Raw genomic sequence first — 19999 nt, forward strand, 5'->3', positions numbered from 1 at the left:
GCTGTAATGCATTTCTTGGAATTGAGTCATTTATTTGTGTTAGATTATCTTGTAAGATGTTTTTGTCATGAAGGCAATCCATGATAGCTCCCAATTTGTACTCATCTGCGAACTTGGTCAGCCAAAGGCCCTAGACATTAGTCTTTACCTCCAAGAAGTAGATTTCAAATAGGAGTGTTCCCAGCACAGACCCCAGAAGTACCCTGCTGGTGACCAGTCTATTAGTGGAGGTGGTCTTACCAGTCCTGTTTTGCTGGGTCCTGCCTGTGAGCAAACTGTCAATCCAGTGAGTTATGTAGTGGGTTATGGCCAGTTCGGTGAGTTTGTCAACTATACCTGAGTGGGATATTGTACTGAACACCATAGCCAGGTCCAGGTAGGTGGTATGCACCATTTTCCCCTCATCCATTGCCTTGGTGACCTTCTCAAAGAAGTTCACCAGGCTTAATAAGCATGACCTTCCCTTGACAAAGCCAAACTGTGTTGGATGCAGTGTCTAAAGGTTGCCTATGTCTCTGTTGATCATGTCTATGAGAATTAATTCCATGGCTTTGACTATTAGACTAGTCAGACAAATAGGTCTATAGTTTCCAGAGTCAGTTGATGGTCCACACTTGAGAAGTGGGATAACGGCTGCAGTCCTCCATTCTTGTGGTACAAAGCCTGTTTTGAAGCTGTAGTTGAAAAGTGCCTCAAGTGATCCTGATAGGTCATATTTCAAGCTATTTAGAAGGTATATGGGGATACTGTTGGGGCCCACTGAGGCTGTGTTTTAGGCCTTAGTGAGCCTCGCCAGGACCTGTTAATAGTTGGAGGAAAGTGTGCTAGTAGATGTTTCTTTGGGCTGGTGGGGGGGGGGGGAGTTTGAGCTGAATTTGTCAGCCAGCAAATTCACTATGTTGCTGTGCACAGTGAAGGTGCCACCAATGACCACCAGATCAGCACACTAATGTGTGCTGCCTTTGAGATTTTGGACATAGATGTAGAAGGTATTGTGGTTGTGAGGCTGTTTTGACCTACTTCATAACCTCCTAGCCCAAGAAATCCTGACAAAGCCTGACATAATGGCGGTAGAAAGGCCCAAAAATAGGGACAAATTTTAAATATTTCCCTTATAAACTTTGAAAATTGCTAGAATAACAGGATATGAAGTCTGAAACTCAAATGTATGACATTATTTACTAATTTCATTTCTCGGATTATCCCAATGATTTGCCAGAAAACCAAAAATCTTTTGAGGAAAAGACCGAAATTTTGAGACAAAAATTTGGACATTCTGTGAAAATCTGGACAGTTGAGAAGTATGCATGACCTTGTAATTGGCCTTGTTGGATTTGGTCATCTTAGTTTTCTGTTTAGTTTAATTAGAAAGTTGCTATAATTTAGGGAGTTGATCTTCCTTGTTTTAGCCATGACTTTTTTCCTTTTGTTATATACCATATTGATGTTAGGATTCCACCAGTGTGGTTTGTTTTTAGAGTTTGTTTTGGGCTTACGTCTTGTTGGTACAGCAGACTCCATACAGCCATTAACATGGTTGTATAGGGTCTCTGTGAACAATTCTGCATAGGTTGCTATGAACTTGGAGTTGGGGGGCATTGAATTTTGAAAAACTATCATTTAATAGGATGTAGTTTGCTTTGGAATAGTCCTAAATGAAACATAATTTGCTGGGAATACACGGGGTTACAAAGTTGATTTTTATTTCAAATGAGACAGCTTTGTGGTCTGACCTCAACTGTGAGGACTTGACAGTGGGGGTGGTGCTTTTCATATTGTTGAGATGTTTACCATGTTTCACTGTTGCAGTCATCACTTGTGGGTTATCTCTGCTGGGTAGCCCTCGGCCGACCTGAATACAAAAGTAAAGGATTTCCCTTCTGTGTCGGCTGTTTAGATACAGAGGCTGACATCAGGTCATCAGGGCTATAAAAAGAGACAGCCAATGTCATTACACCAGTCTTTCTTGTCATGGAGCCAGAATCAGTTTTGTGAGTGCGTTGGTCGGCCATTGCCAGAGTGAGGGAGAAACCATCTAAAGCTAAGTACCCTGTTGAGGAACCTTTTCTTGCTTTTAACCGATATCAGAAAAAGCCAATAATTGTCTCAGTTGTAGAAAACAGATGCAACACCGAGACTTTCATTCCATCTGCGTCACCTGCCTAGGCGAATACCACAACGTCCCTGGATGTCAGTTCTGTGCCCTGTTTAATGCTAGAACTATTAGAAGAAGAGCTGAAATTGTAGCTAGACACTTCTGCAACTCTCTTTCTCATCATGGTATGGCGTCAGTTGGTCAGGCAGCTGTGGAATTACCTAGAAAAAAAAAGATAAAGATAAGGACAGGCCTCAGAAAGTTAGGCCAGTGGACGACTCTGGTCCAAAGTCAGCCAGCCTTCCTCTCACTTCAGTTGCTGAACTAAGTGAGGCACCTTTGCAGCCCCTGATGCCAGCTGAGGAACTCTTGCAGGCCTTTACTTAGACCCATTTGGACTCTAGTATGCCACTGGGTCCAACTTGTCCTGTCGGCACGTTGGTCCTCAGTCATGCGGTTGGGTCCGGAGCCACTTCGGAAGCACCGGCTTCTGCAGAGGCAGTTCCAATGACCAATGCCAGGCAGAGACCATTGACCACGCTGCCGGTTAAGCTAACCTTGTATAAGGCCTCTGGAATCTTCTAGGCCCAAGACCAAGAAAAGACCCAATCCCAGGGACCCAGCCACTGGCATCCTTCCTTCCAGCCTGCCATGCAGTCCCAGCTGCTGCTCAGAATGGCAAAGGATTTAATCACTCTAATTAGATGAAGCCAGTCTACCCAAGCCACCCCTGCTAAAAGGAAGAGAGACACTTCTTCCGAGACTCTTTCAGACCAAGATGCAGGACCCACCTCTCAGCAAGAAAATTCCTGCAAGCGCTGAGGTACATGGCCTCCTGCATTCAGAAGGATCAGAACTAGAAGATTCTGACACTGAAGACCAGCCATTTGCAGTATTTGAGGATTCTGATGCTGAAAAACCTATTCCTGCTGCCACCCCTCCTGAGGACCTCTCTTTTGGGGAAACTTTAAATTCCATCAGGGAACATTTTCACTGAGAGGTGCAGGATTACCCTCAATCTAAGAAGAGACTGAGAGAGTTCCTTGACCTGCCACAGCATAAACCTTTGGCCATTCCCCCTATCCTGGATGTGGTGGAAGATATCTTTCTGGAGTCTGCACTCATCCCTGACTCTCTCCAACCTGGCCCCAGGAAGCCAGACATATATTATAGGGTGCAAGACACCCACAAGTATCTTTTTAAAAACCCGACAGCTGTCCCAGAGTCCTAAAGGGGCTAGGGCTAATTCCTCACAAAAATCCCATTCCAGCTGACAAAGAGAGCAGGGCCATAGATAGGATTAGGCAAAAAAGCCTACACTTCAGCTACCCGAGCCATTAGGGTCCTGAATTGTCAATTCTATATGTTGAAATACAAGCAAAATGTACTGGAATTACTTAAACAGAAAATTTCAAACCTACTAGACAGCAGTACTACCAGAGAACTAGCATATCTTATAATTTCCAGCTCCCAGGTAGCCAAGCATTCCCTGCATTGTTGGTTTGATGCCTTGGAGGCTTCCAGCAGGGCTGCAGTCACTGGCTCTGTGATTAGAAGGTATGCCTGGTTAAGGGAACAACCTTTGCCTGACCAAGTGTAGTCCAAATTGGTAGATGCCCCTCTGGATAAGGATCAGCTGTTTGGACCCAAAGCTGAGGAGGTTATAAAGAAAATGGAAGACAAGGCCAAGTCTATGCAGACTGTGAAGGATTTCTTGCAGGTCCAGCCTCCCAGGTTCAGCAGGAACTTCCCCACAAAGCATTGGTCCTTTCCTGCTCAAACAAAGCCCGTCCAGAGGAAGGCATGCAGGGACAGACCTACCAGGCACCAGTCACAAGGCCATCAGTGATCCAGACAATGGACCACTGCAATGCCTAGGCAAGGGAGTTCTATGTCCCCCTCCCTTCTTCAAGGACTCACAGTGACTCAACACTTCCTCTGCCACCCCCCCCCCCCCAGAGAGACTAGGAGGAAGACTTTCCCTCTTCTTAGAGAATTGGCAGGCCATCACCTCAGATGTATGGGTCCTAAAAATGACTACCAATGGGTACAGATTCTTTTTCAAAGAAAGCCCCAGATATTCAGGCTTCTTGGATGTACCAGCAAATCAGAGGGCAAAATGCAAAAGCTTTATGCCCAAGGTGCTGTGGAACCTGTACCAAAGGAACAGCCTGAAAAAGGGTTTTATTCAAGACTGTTGCTGGTACCCAGAAAGGAGGGCATATGGCGCCCCATTTCAGACCTATCCACTCTGAATCTGTCCCTACTGGTACCAAAATTCAAACTTCTGACCTTACACAAACTCTCTTACCAATGTTGATTCCACATACTTGGCTAGTGACCCTAGATCTGAAGGATGCCTACCTCCATATTCCCATAAGGAAGTCCTGCAGGTTTTTCCTGCGCTTCAGAGCAGGGTCACAACACTTTCAGTTCTCTGCTCTGCCCTTTGGCTTATCCACTGCTTCCAGAGTCTTTACCAAGTGCTTGGCTCCTGTCATTGCCTTTTGCAGATAGAGCTTTCAGATTTACCCCTACCTGGATGACTACCTCATTCAGGCAGACACCAAGGAGAGACTCCTGCAGGACCTCACTTTTGTTCAAACTCTCCTATCCTCCCTGGGCTTCACTATCAACCAAGAGAAGTCCCAAATTCTCCCCACGAGAAGGTTAACCTTCCTGGGAGCTCTACTGGACGCATCTACTCAAACAGCTTCCCTCGCTCAGGAGAAGCAGAGGTTCTTCCACTCATACTTCACACAGCTGGCCTGCAGGACCCACCTCTCAGCAATAATATTCCTGCAAGTGCTGGGGTACATGGCCTCCTGCATTCTGCAGGTACCCCTAGCCAGACTACACATGAGGAAACTGCAGTGGTACCTCAGGAACCTCTGGTGCCATCACTAACAGTCACTAGAACACCAGCTGCCCTTGATTCCTTGCTTAAAGAAGGAACTCTTATGGTGGGCAGAGGCGTGTACATTAAACAAGGGCCTACCCTTCATCACTCTCCCTTGGGGCCAGACCATCACCACAGATGCCTCAACACAACCTGGGGGACACACCAAGGGAGTATGTGCAATCAGGGCATTTGAGAACAGGAGGTTCAGGACCTCTCATATCAACCTAAAAGAGATGGTGGTGCACCGGGCAATCCTAGCTTTCAAAGAACACCTGAGACCAGGAGTGCTCTTAATCAAGACAGATAGTACAACAGTAATGTGGTACATCAACAAGCAGGGGGGAACTCACTCTTACCATATATGTCGCTTAGCTATGCAAATCTGGCAGTCAGCCTCAAATTTGGGACTGCATCTGAGAGCTCAATATATCCCAGGGAAACAAAACACCCTGGCAGACCAGCTAAGCAGAAGACTCGTGGATCCCCATGAGTGGCAGCTGCACAGGGGGACCTTCCTCATCATCACCTGAAACTGGGGGAACCCAGACATAGATCTTTTTGCAACCTCAGAGAACCGACAGCTAACCAAGTTCTGCTCCAGAGAGTTCCATCCAGAAGCATGGAGGGTGGACACCCTATCCTTCCATTGGGAAACCTGTTTCTGTATGCTTTTCACCCTTGCCCCTGATCCCCGGGGAACTTCTCAAGATCAGGGAGGAAGGACCAAAGATTATTCTCATTGCTCCAGACTGGCCCAGACAGCACTGGTGCCCCTTGCTCCTCAGTCTGGCCAAACAGCCTCCCATGAACCTGCCCCTCTCAGAAAGTCTTCTAACTCAGGAGAAAAGGACAGTACTGCGGCCAAACCTCCCTACTCTCAAACTGTCCACATGGCTGATACCCTAAAGGTGGATGACACTAGAGCCTTCAGCAGGGAGGTTTTAAACATCGTCAAGGAGGCCAGAAAGCCCAGCACCAGAAAATCCTACTCAGCCAAATGGAAAAGATTTACTCTGTGGTGCCACAGCAAGGGCGTCAACAGCTCCCATGCCACTCTGACATTGGTTCTGGACTACCTGGCAGAGCTCCTAGAATAGGGCTTGTCTTACTCCTCCATCAAGATACATGCCTCAGCTATTTCTGCCTTTGTCCAGTTGAATCAGCCTACATTTTCTCAACACCTGTTAAAAATGTTCCTTAGGGGGTGGCACACATCAGACTACCTAGAAGACCACCTGCTCCAGCTTGGGATCTAAACTTTGTCTTGGAAAATTTGACTTTGCATCCTTTTGAGCCAGCTGCTTCAGCTGACCTAAAGTACCTCTCTTGGAAAACTGCATTCTTGCTGGCCTTCACCTCAGCCAGGAGAGTTTCTGAACTCCAGGCCCTTATAGCCACTCAGCCCTTCATTATTTTCCATGCTGACAGGTTGTCTGTTAAGACTAACCCCTCCTTTATGCCTGAAGTGGTCTCATAGGTTACCCTCAACCAGGCCATACATCTCCCTACTTTCTTTGCCAACCCCCAAAATAAAGGGGAAAGAATTTTGCATACCCTTGACGTACACAGACAATTGCGATATTACCTGGATAGGACCAAATCAGTCAGGCAGTCTTACCAGTTTCTAGTTTTCTTTGCTCCTGGGGCAGAGGGGAAGCCCACTTCCAAACAGACCATTTCTAAATGGATCTCTCATTTCATCCATTTCTGCTATTCCTTTCATGGAAAGAGTCCTCCCAAATCTATCAGATCTCATTCCACTAGGGCAGCCTTTACTTCCACTGCCTTCCTGAGAGGGGGTTCCAACTAAGGATATTTTGGAAGCTGCTACCTGGACATCCATCCACACATTCACCAAGCACTACTAGCTGGCTACATTCTTCAAAAGCAGGGCAGCCTTTGCATCTGCAGTCCTGCAGGGCATGCTGGCATCCCCTTAATATGGTGCTTGCTTTAATTCCTATACTCCTTCTTCCACCCTTTTTCTCAGCTTTGGATAATCCTCCCACAAGTGATGACTGCAACAGTGAAACAAGAAGAACACAGTACAGTTGTGTACATTTACCATAAATGTAGATGTTCGAGTGTATTCACTGTTGCAGTCCTGTTTCCCTCCCACCTTTAATTCCTTATTCTTGGGGGCTCATACCTACTGGGGGCAAGAAAAACTGATGTCTGCTGTCTCTTATTATAGCCCTGACATCAACCTCTGAACCTAAACAGCCGACACAGGAGGGAAATCCTTTACTCTGGTATTTGGGCTGGCTGAGGGCTACCCAGCTGGGATAACCCACAAGTGATTACTGCAACAGTGAATATACTCGAACATCTACATTTATGGTAAGTGCACACAGCTGTACTTTCCAGGTCCAGTATATTTGAAGCTCTGGTGGGTGAGCGCACCATCTGGTCAAGGGTATTTGTGTTAATAAATTCCAGGAAACTTTACACCTGTGAGTATGAGGCAGTGTATGCTTCCCAGACTATAGAGGGGTAAGTTAAATTCTCCCATGAATAGGGTGTTTGGTTTAATGGTGAATGTGTCCAGTAGGTCTAGGTATGAGCTATGGATTCTAGGGACATAGAGGGTGACCTATATCTTGGTAGGATATGTTATGGGACTTTGTCTATGGTGATTTGTACGTAGATAAATTCCAGGGCATCATCCTGTTGAACCAACGTAAAGTTATACTTGTTGCTAATACAGATGGAAACTCCTCCACCTTTTTCCCTGTCTGTGCAGCTGATGCTCTAAATTTGTGGGAGACACTGAAGCCTTGAAGCCAGAGTACTTTCTGTATTTTAAACCAGGTCTCCGTAATGGCACAGATGTCTCTGTTTTCCCGAGTGAAGAGAGCTTGTAGTGTGTGGAATTTCTTGCTTAGGCTGTTAGCACAGAGCAGTAACACCTTTAGGTTTCTCTGGGTTTTAGGCACTATGTCAGTAGGTTTATCAATTTGGTATTGCCTAAAAAAGGCTGTAAGGGGTGAATAAAATTTTAGCCAAAATTCAGAAGCCTGTGGGAGACAGGTGCAAAACATTCTTTGCAAAGCAATGTGGTTTCTTTATCATGTTCTCCCATGCTGACAAATATTGAATCCCCCTGGAAAGACACCAGAAACTAAACCATTTATTGAAGCCAATCATCTTTTGTTTGTACTGTAGCATCATCCTTGGTGAAGGATAGATACTTGATTGACCTGTTCCCCAATAAGGTATTGTCTAATGAGATCTGCCCATTTTCTAAAAAAAAAAAAAAATAACTAACAATAAGTTAACTAAAACTGGTGATAAGCACTTTTGTGTAGGAAAACTTCATCTGATCAAGTGTGTAATTACATTCCCAGCACAGCTATATATTCTTCTTTGCATGACATCTTAATTGTTGCAGTTTAACTACTTGGTGTCTCAAAGCCTATCCATTAGTAAGGCCTTAAAGCTTATGTAATTGTTGTTACCAGGGCACCGTTCTGCGTGAAAGAGTGGCTGGCAGTGATACCTTTTTTTCTTTATTTTCCTTACAAGAACATATAAATCTGCTAAGAATATAATACTGATTTGATCTGATGAAGTGTTCAGACACAAAAGCATCTGTCACAATTTTAAATAACTAACTTCAATTTATTTTATACATAGTTTTATTACAGGTTTTAGCATTTTAAATAAACCATTCTTTTGTTAGTTATGTAGTTATTTTGATGAAACTGTGTCCAGTAATTATTAATTTTACTTTATTATGTCTGTTTTTAGATTACTGACTTCATGGAAGCTGATATTCAGAGTAAAAACCTTAAATGTCAGCTAAGTGTCACAAAATACAAGTGCCAAATGGAGTTGCATACAAATACACCACCAGGTTTAAATGACTGTATTAGTTTTAAAAATGTGGTTAGGAAAAGGCAGCTATAGCATTAAGAACTGAACATTATGAAATAACCTCAGCCACATCAATGCCAAAAAAAATCAATCAATGCTTGTTCATATCTTTTTCATTTTAACCTTTATTTTGTTAATTTTCTAATTTGTTAGTTGTGATTTTAATCTGTTTATTCACTGGATAATTGGTGGAATTGTGACTTGTATATATTGGTAGCCTGGTGGGTGGGTAGGTCAGTTGATCCTTTTCATATTCTTTTATATTATTTGGGTTCCTTAATTGCTCTTTCAAGTCTGAAGTTTTATGTTAATGTGACAAAAGCACTTCATCTGTTTACTACATTTTAGAGTATTCTTTCAATGTTTAGGCCACTTCATCTTTCACTTCTGTTTCGAATTTTAAGTCAGGGATAAAATTCTGAGCCTTTTTTGTTTTGTTTATTTTTTTTTTTATTTCTGCTACTTTGCCATACGGCAAAGCTTAGACATATTTCAAAGAACAGGGCTAGAGGCTATTAGTGTGTTATTCATAAGAGGACATTCATAATAACTCTGTCATACATGGAACACACTGAATTTGCTTCAAAAATGAGAGAATCATTTTGTAGTGAGCTTCAGACCTAAGAATCTTGCTATAGAAACTTGTTAGAATGAGTTTCTTAATTATGAACCTTGCTGTCACAACTAAGCAAACCTCACTCTGTCGCACAGCCAGCGGTTACTTCCGAATTGCATTGGAATTCCACTAACAGCTTTAAAAGCTGTCACACATCTTCCACAGAAGAGCAGTCAAGTGAAGAGCACCTCTAGACATGCAGCAGCCTTATGTGCTGTTAGATACCGTGTAATGTCACAATTTTATGTTTTGTTATCTGGAAGTCCTTCCTCTGTATTACAAAGAATTATGATCAGGTCTCTGACTGCAAGTATTTATGTGTTCTTGAAATTAATTCAAGAAATTCAACTCCTGAGCTTCTGCTTTGAGATATATATTTGAAACCATTTCTCAAGCACACCACATTCTTGTTAGGCTAGGAGATCCAGTCAGTTGGTTAAAGAAGTAGAAAAGAATATGTTGTTTCTCCTTGTCCCACGAGGAGGGATTCTCTTCAATAACATAATATGGGATGGAGAGATATTTTTGACAGGTTTGCTGTTGAAAAATATGACATTTTCTCAGAAGATGTTTGTGTTAGTGAAGTTGCTTGCATTTTCTGAAGTGACTTATCTTAACAGCTATTGCATTATTTTTGCAGCTATTTTCTTAGTTTATAGTAGTTAATGGAGGCTAGTAAGATGAAGGATAATAAGATAGAAGTGGGAGGTTGGCATAATGGTTAAGGTGTTAACCTTACTGACAAAAAAATGTAGGGTTTGATTCTCACATAAGGTAACTGGCTAGGCTTAAAATGGTCTGTTTATTGTTAGCCTAGTATGAACCTATAATAATAAAGTCTATTTTTGTCCTTTTGCTTGGTCTTTTGAAAGGTAGGAATAAACTGTTACAAAAGATGCTTTAACCTTCATTTTCCTTCATATGTTTTGGGGAGTTAAGAGCAGAAAGGAAGGAAGGAAGATGACTGAGAAATATAACAAGATATTGGTCAGGGACTTAACTGGGGACTAGTCTGCAATAACTGTATTACGGATAAAGTTGTTTAATAATAACTTTAGAGATCTCTGCCGGTTAAAACACAGACAAGGCCTTTTAATGGTTATTTCCCATACATAGAAGGCATGCACTGATAAAAGAGCAAACCAGATTCAATTGATTTTTGGACCAGCACAACAGTGGTACTCATAAAGATTCCAAAATTGATCACTGCATTTATGGTAAATTACAAATGCATGACTGGGTGTTGGAAGTGTGTTTCATACACACTTTATATATGTATGTATGTATGTATGCATGCATGCATGCATATATTTAACCTTTTGTTGATCTACTTCTCCACCTCTCTGTCTTCCAGTCTGTCGCATGTCTCATGTATTCAAATGAGACATTGAGGCATGGGATGGGGTCAAGTCATTTATTGTACATAAACACATCAGGAGCTGTAACTGGAACATGTACTTTAAACTTCATGTGCTTACTGACTGACACATTACTTCTAACACACTCGCATGTGCATTTCCATTCAAGCTAGCACTCTCTGAATGACTATACAAAATGTTGCTGATCTTGCACATGCTCAGTAACATATGAACGTGCTTTCTGACTACAGTGGCTGACTGGGTACAACATACACACTGATCTACTTCCTCCCTCTTTAATTTTGTTTGACATGCAAAATAGGAGAACAAAGACATTTTGAGAGTTACAAAGTATATTAACATTTTAACAAGCAAAACTGAGTTCAAGTCGAAGTTGCTGTGTATTTGGATTTGGTCTGGAAATTCTACCTGATCTGGTAACATAGAAATTTTAACTGGGTTTAGCAACAGGGATAGTCTCTGGGGATTCTTTCACAACTGGAACATCAGGGATTACTTCAAAATTATTTGAAGGAAGCACACTGTTCTTTTGAATTCAAAGAGGTGTAGAGTCACTTTACGAATTAGAGTAATCAGCACAGGCAATCTGCTGTGTCACTGGTTCGGAGACAGGTAACATATGTCTTCAATTCTGCCTTATATCCATTCCTTCAGATTATATGATCTAAGATCTCGGTTCCTCACAAATGTTCTTTACTATACCCACTCAGCCATATCCTTTAGATGTTTGCATTCTCACAACTTCTCCTTGTAGTAATAGTCTAAGGTATTTACTGGTTTTATTGTAGTACAATTTTTGTGACTGATGTTTCTTAAAAGTTGAGCCTTGACCACTCTGTTCTTTGCATTTGGTACTAATAATTGTTTACTGATTGGTAGAGTTGTTCTAGTCTGTATGGACATTACTCTCTGAGCAGGTGAACCAAGAAAGTTATCGCGAGGAATGTTTCTGAGATTGAGTAAGTTAAGAAAAACATTGGTACCATCTCTCTTGGATTTCTCCAACAAGTGTTTTGCACTCTGAATTGCATGTTCAGCTAAACCATTGACTTGTGGATACTCAGGACAGCGGGTAATGTGGACAAAGTCCTGAGACTCAGCAAATTTCTTGAACTGCTGACTTGTAAGCTGTGCACTATTGTCAGACATGACTTTCTGTGGACTATCATGGACAGAAAAATGTCTCTCCAATTTTGTAATGGCTGTGCTGGACATTAAGTTAGGACGTAGGTCAATTTCAAACCAATCTGAGTAAGATTCTACTAACACTACGTAATGTCGACTATTCCATTTGAAAATATCTGTAGCAATCGTCGACCATGGTAATTCAGGAATTTGGTGTAGCTGAAGTGATTCTTTTTGTTGATGCAGTTTGGTGCTGTTGCATATTGAACATGCTAGAGTTTCCTTCTCTGTATCTTTGTACATAGAAGGCCAAAATACAGTGCCTCTTGCCCTTCTTTTGGTTGAATCTGTACCTGGGTGACTATGATGCAAAATGTTGATATATTCATGTTGTAATGCTTTAGGAAGTACCAATTTTGGATCTTTCATGATGATTTCATCTTCCATGATGAGCTTGTCTTGGTAAGGAAAATACTGCTGAATGTCAAATGGTAAACTGGTTTGTCATGTTGGCTATCCTTGACTGATAATGCTTTTCAGCTTTTGGAGAATTATATCTGAAGCTGTGTGATTTCTTAGTTCATCAAGGTGTATTGACGAAAAATTTATGACTTCCATGACTTTAGACTATGCTGTTTCATTTTCATGCTGCTCTTTCGTTTGTCTGGGTGTGCGTGACAAAGCATCAGCAAGGTACAAGTGTTTACCCTTTTTGTAAACAATATTGAAATTGTACTTTTGCAGTTTTAAAGTCATGCATTGCAATTGTGTTGAGGTGGTATGCATTGGCTTTTTCAAAACTGTCACTAGCGGTTGGTGATCAGTCTCTATTTGGATAAGTCTGCCATAAATATAATCATTGAACTTTGAACATGCGAACACTACTGCCAAAAGTCCTTTCTCTATTTGTGCATAATGCATCTCTGAGTTAAAGTTCTTGACACATAGGCTACTGGCATGCCTTCTTGAAGACGTGCTGCACCAAGGCCTTACTTTGAAGCATCACAAGAAAGAGTTACAGGTTTGTGAACATCATAGTATCTCAATGTGGGTGGGCTGGCATTTTTCTTCTTCAGAATATCAAATGCTCTTTCGTGTTGTTCCAGCCAGGACCATTTTACATTTTTGCATGTCAACTCACATAATGAGGAAGAAACCTCACTCAAGTCTGGGACGAACTTTCCGAAATAGTTCACCATACCTAGAAAATGTTGTAAAGATGTGACATTCTCTGGAACTGTCATTTCAAGAATTGCTGTTTGCTTAGACGGATCTGGTTATAAGCCAAAAATGGTAAACAAATGTCCCACATAAGTAACTTCTTTCAGTTTGATTTAAAATTTCTGAGGACTCGGTTTAAGATTTACTTTACATGCATATTCTAGAACTTTCCTGAGGTTTCTGTCGTGTTCGTCTTTACCACTGCCTCCAACAATAATGTTGTCTACTATAATAGCACATGGATAACCAGAAAAAAATTGCTCCATTGCACATTGGAAGAGTTTACTGGCAAAATTGATTCCAAATGGCATTCTCAAAAATCTGTATCTACCAAGTGGTGTATTGAATGTACTTAACAATGAAGATTTGTGATCCAGCAAAATTTGCCAAAAGGAGTTTTTGCATCTAAGACTGAAAAAAAACCCAGTGGAATTTGGCATAAGAGCGGTACTGTATGCATCGGATAAGGATACTTAAGTTCTTTGTTCAGGTCTCCTGAAATAATACATATTCGAATATCATCTGAGCATTTCTTATGAGCTATGATGGAGGGATACCCATTCAGTCAGTTCTACTGGAGTAAGGACACCTAAATTCACTATTTTGTCTAGTTCTGCTTTTACTTTACTGGAATCTTCTGTGGTGGTCTGACAGCTGGACTTGGTTCATGGTTTAACTTTATGGAATATGTGACTGGAAGTTTATCAAGCTCATCTTTGAAAATATCTCTGTGTAAAACTATCATTGTTCATACTTATATGGTGAACCTCTTTATTAAATGAAATCAGTCCCATTGTCAGACTGTCTTTGAGGCCTAACATTGACTGCACATGTCTTTTGACTATGTAAAACTGCAAGTCATAGCTGTTTCCATCAGAATAGCATGAAAGAACTACTGCACCATCAGCTTGAATCTATTCACTACCATAAGCAACTAGTTTTGTGTACTTTGCTGAATCAAGTTTCTCACCAGCTCTTACTTTAGCAAATATTTGTGCTGATATAACATTGCACTTAGATCCAGTGCCCACTTTAAACTTTACAGGTTTCCCATTAATTTGTACAGTACAAAATACTTCACTCTTTTTGGACAACTGATAGTCTACCATATTAATGATTTTATCAATCACAGAGACACCATCAACATAGAAAGTTTGCTCACAACCCTCAGAGTTTGCTACAGTCTCTATCTTATCCACTTACTTCTTTGGATACTCTCTTTTAACATAAGTTTGTGGCACTTTATACTTGCAAAGCCTTTTGAAATTATTTCACTTTTTACATTTGTGACATAGCTGACCAAATGCTAAACACTTTTCCCGTTTAGGTTCATGACTGCCTCCACAATTGCAACAGTTAATAATGAGGTTGAGTGTGGCACCACCTCTATTTATATTTCTTTTTCATCTTAACTTTCTGCTGCTGACAGTGTACAGCAGATACTGTAAACATGCTTTTCTCATTCGTAACCTCATTTGTATGCTTTTCTGTAAGCTGATGTATTTGGCAAATCTCCGTGGGTTTGCTCAATGTTAATTCACTATCTCAAAGCAAAATCTTTTTCACTGCATCACTATTAACACCATATGCAAGATGGTCTTTTGTCAACTCATCTCGTAGATCACCAAATCTGCATGTTTTTGATTTATTTCATGAGTCAGTAATATATGCTGCAATAGTTTCACCAAGCTTTTGAATTCTTGTATAAAATTTGTGCCTTTCCATTGTAATATTCATTTGAGGGTTACACATTTCTCTAAATTTATGTTTTAAGCACTCAGAGTCTTCCTGCATTTCAGCCTGTACCACAATATGGTGATTCTCCCCCTCCTCTGCATACATAGCAGGTGCATGCACAAATGAACGTTCTCATTAAGTAGCTTCTGAGCCAGCTAAGTTGAGAGGTTTTAAGTGCTCTTGTACGTGCGTCTTTATGAGAAAATGCAGCCTGTATGAAAATATCATATTCTTGCTCAAACACTCACAAACAACAGTAGTTCAGGTCTGCGAAATCCTTCTGCCATAACAACAAATTGCTTTTAAACATAAGTATTGACCTGGTACTTGTAATTTTGCAAAATGCACAACAGTCTCTCCAAAAATACTTTACTTTAACACTGCAAATACCTAGAACACTTCAAACAATCTAAGTTACTGCAAAAAGTCATACATTGGGAAAAATCGGACATTTTAGCCTTTTCATACATTTTAAACACTTCAGAGATTATGTCAAACACTATAAACATTATGTCGCTATTTCGGACATTTTGAATAACTCGGAAATTATTTTGAACACTTTGAATGCAATGCCTCATGTTTGGTGACTGAAAATCATTTAAAAAGAATTTAAATAGCTTCGAATAACCACTGACCTGTTTGCAAGTTCACTCCTGTATATTACTCCACTTCTAACTGTGTGCCTCATGTTTTGCCAGCTGCTTCAACTTCGGATCCCATTCTGACACTGTATCGCATGTCTCATGTATTCAAATGAGACACCGAGGCACAGGATGGGTTCAAGTAATTTATTGTACATAAAGACATCAGAAACTGTAACTGGAACATATACTTTGAACTTCGTATGCTTACTGACTGACACATTAATTCTAACACACTTACATGTGCATCTCCATTCAAACTAGCACTTACTCTGAATGACTATACAAAATGGCACTGATCTTGCATGTACTCAGTAACTTATATGCACGTGCTGTCTGACTACAGTGGCTGACTAGATACAATATACACACTCGGATCTACACAGTCTATCTCCTTTCTAGCAATTGCCCTTTTGATGGATTCAGACATTTTACATATTATAATGTACTGGTATTGTAGTGTCTTCTTAAACTTGACTGAGACACAATTAAAAATGAAGACAAAACAAAACTGGACCAGTTTCTGGAAGGAATTGTACCTATCAGGTCAAACTAATGACCCCAAACTACTTGGTGCTGGTTTTACCACATATGTAAAGAGTTCATACATTCTGGTAGTCTGTTGTTTGCAGTAGGTAAAACTAAGTCCATTATAACTACTACTATGTCACTGCTGCGTCTGTAATAAATTGTAAACATAATCATATGTTCTGCAGGCAGGTGGTGAATGATGTGTCTAATTACTGTGCAGCTATACCTGAAAGCCTTTCTTTTTTGGTGAAACTAACAGCCATGTGATTTCTTTTCTCAGGTACTCAGTTTGCCAAAACTGTCTTTGCCAATTGGAATGGAGTTCACAATCACGTGGTCATGGGGAAACTAAACCCAGCTAAGTGAAACAACAATGCAATCCTACCATGTACACTGCAGCCTTTTCTGCACTTTATTCATAAATGAAGAGAATGAAAGAAAGTTAACTATGCTACATGTTTTATAATGCATCAATTCTAATGAATAATCCAAGTAAATAAAAGAACATAAACTGCACTAAAGTTAAAATTGATAATTTTGTTGATGAATCCATTTGAAAAGGTCTAAAATGGTGGGTGGTGGTCTGTCTGCTTCTGTTTAATTACAGACAAATTTCATCTTGCAAGGTTACAGATAACACTGTTATTCTACCTTAAGTAATTACCTAAAGGTTTCCTGTTTCTGAGTCAAGTTTCTGTTAAAGTATGGTTGGAATGTTGTTCAGTAACTGTGTGGGACATAGGTTATTACGCATTATCTCCTTTTGAAACCTGTCTTCACAATTTACAGTTTGAAAGCGATTCCTGGTAGAAAGCAGTCATGCATTTGTCTTCAAATTATTGCATTCATGTGTTCATTTTACAGAGGAGTGCAGAGTTGTAACACAGTAGAGTCTGATAGTTATGAACCTTGGCTAACAAATCACCATGTTTGTACAGTAGTATATCCAGTTCTTGCAGAAGTTAAGACAGAAGTGAGAAGACTGACAGATCTAATTTTCCTAATTGTAATCCAGCTTTGCTTACAGCTCTCTCATCTTTTCTAAGAGATCAGTTTAAAAGGTATTTTACTTCTGTAGTGGTGAGCTTTGATAACTGATTTGGTTTATGTTTTACACTGTTTTGTTTATTAATACTGCCACTTAATTATGACAAATCAGAACATATTTTGTGGAATTTTTTCATAATAAAATGTTATGATTTTGATACATAACTTCGAGACATGATATTTATGTTGTTTTTTGCACTGTTTTATTAACAATACCATCTATTCAGAAAAAATCTGAATGCATTTGTGAACTTTCTGCCTAATAAAAAGTCCTAATTTTTTTTATTTATTTATTTATTTTTTTACATTGTGTTAGTGCATAGTATTGTTGGCCTTGTCTCTTAGAAATTAAATTTTGCTCAGTGTTAAGACAGTGATAATATATGGTTGAGCTGTGACTTATAAGAATGTTCTATGTGGCCAGTGTAGTAACAAGTGGTTGAATGCAGCATTCCCCACCCATCCATGTTTGAGAACAGATCTGCTGGCCCTCTGGCCACACAGAGTGCAGAGGGTAGAATGGCATGAAGGTGACTGGTCTTTCTAGGGGCATGATCAGATGCCATCAACATACTAGCAGCCCACAGTGGTGACTGAAGGCAACAGGCACATGACCTATAATATGCAGAGCTGGGTAGCAGTGTCATGTTATATATATATATATATATATATATATATATATATATAAATAGCTCTTGGCTGACCTAGTTGATGGCTGCAATAACTTCTGCCACTGCAGGCCCTGGAGCTAGTTTGGTTTTGAACACTCAATCCAAAACAAGCTAGACCACTTATTAACTGGCCTGGAGCTAGTTTGGTTTTGAACACTCAATCCAAAACAAGCTAGACCACTTATTAACTGTCATGTTAGCCACTGAGGTAATTTTCTGCAGCATTAGTAGATCTCACCTTGAAATGAGGGTGGAGTAGATGTAAACATATACTACTCGATAGTGGAGAAGATTAGCAGATTATGATGGACTGGAGTGAATAGTGTCTGAAGGAAGGTCTAAGCAGAGGCTTTCCATGATTGAGTAAAACAAGCCATTAAATGATTGAAATGAGAGACTAAAGACTGATTTAACTGGCTGTAACTTAGCTTATTTTTTTTCAGGTCCTGTTGAATTCAAGAATGATTAGGGAGGGTCTGATGTCATCCTAACAAGGTCTGGTCAGAGCTTTTGGATAAGAAGGAACTGAATCTTATTGAGAAAATAATGAACAAGATGTATGAGCCACATGGACCTTGTGTGGCATAAATCCCATATTTCTGTGTAGTATACCAGGTCTAAATAGGGCCTAATAGTAAGTGACATTCTAGTGTAATCACTAATTTGTGATTCCTGGTGTTTGTATTTAATGATCAAGATTGTGGTGTATTGGGGATATCTTCTTTCCCAAAGTTACAAAAATCTCAGAGGTAGTATATAGATGGGTGTGTGGACACAACCTCCCATGTGGGCTTGCAGGACAGCTTACTCTCCACTGCAAACAAGCTATAAGTGCAACTGCTTTGTTGATGCCCATAATTTCACATTTACAGTGCAATCCTCATGCATGGTCCTTTGACCATTTATTTCTCTTGCTGCTTGGTTGACTTTCAATGAAATCTGTGAAACAATAGGATTATTTTATCCTACCAATTATACAACAAACTCAACCCATAACCAGGGATTACATAACCAAAAGCAAAGTTACTACACTCATTTTTCATTCACTTTTATATTTTCCATGTCTTTATTTGCAAAACACTTCTTTATCAGTCCCAATCACTGCCCTTTGATGCTAGCCTCTTCATTTCTCCCCAAACTTTGGTCTCACATTGACTGTAATTTTGTAATCCCTTCCTTTCTTCTCCATAGCTCCTTTCTTTACATGCTTATCTTTTTCCCTAGTCCCTCTACTCTTGTCATAAATCCAAATGCATCCACTTTCTATTGTGCAGTTTACTCCTCTGCATTATTAGGCATCATTTCCATTTCTTTTATATCATTTATTAACCCTATCACTTCTTCTGCATAAGGCTAATGAGATGTCTTTCATTTCCTGGTTACATCTTTTTTGCATTCAATCCTAAAGTTATTAATGCCTTAATCTGTAAATGTCCTTGTGAACGATTTTCCCATTTCAGATAAAAATCTGTTTCCTGCAATCTGTATTCAGATTTTAGGATCTTCTGGACCAATGTTTGCAAATCTTTATGAAATATTGTTTTAGTTTACTACATTTCCAAAAAAATATGCTACCAATCACCTCTCAACTTGCCCACATCACCAGAACATTTGACTTACTGGGAACATTCAATAAAGTCTGTCTGAAATATTTATGTAAGCATTTCCATGCAAATATTCTGAAGCTGCTGGTTTTGATACTGTTTTTGGGGCTCTACAGATTTCCCTCCACATCTCCTCTGCTGTTATTCTCTCAGTTATTTGCCATACCTGTATTTTTCCCTGTCTGCTATGTCTGCTTTGTAAATTCTGTTTATCCAATGGCTTCTGATAATCTAGATTTATTAACAATTGTAATAAACTCCAGTCTCTGAAAGTGTTTTCTCTTTTCCAGTATTGTAAACAAACCCCCTATGTTTCATTAGATATTTAATATCTAGATTATAGTTCCCCCAAATTTCTTCTCATTCCATCCTTCCTTCCCTATTTATCAATTTCTCCCAGTAACTGCTCTCTTTTGTCTTCCTACCTCCAATTCCAGAAGAGGTATCTATTGAAGATGCCTCTTTGCCCAATCCAGTAGTCCACAACTCAAATTTCCATATGGAAAATTATTTGTTATTTTTATTGTTTTGCATAGTGCTCTGCACCTGTGTAC

The 19999-nt window shown here is 40.0% G+C and overlaps 1 long non-coding RNA gene across 1 annotated transcript in view; it reads left to right on the top strand.

The window, feature by feature from the left end:
- Positions 1-17328, top strand: part of LOC122799181 — a 138603-nt gene extending 121275 nt beyond the window's left edge. Inside the window, exon 2 of the long non-coding RNA XR_006364434.1 lies at positions 16404-17328. This is a non-coding gene — a long non-coding RNA (uncharacterized LOC122799181). The remainder of the gene's footprint in view (positions 1-16403) is intronic.
- The last annotated feature ends 2671 nt before the right edge of the window (positions 17329-19999 follow it).

The sequence above is a fragment of the Protopterus annectens genome, chromosome 4.part0, assembly GCF_019279795.1.
Source record: "Protopterus annectens isolate FY-2018-M chromosome 4.part0, PAN1.0, whole genome shotgun sequence".
NCBI classification, from domain to species: Eukaryota; Metazoa; Chordata; order Ceratodontiformes; family Protopteridae; genus Protopterus; species Protopterus annectens.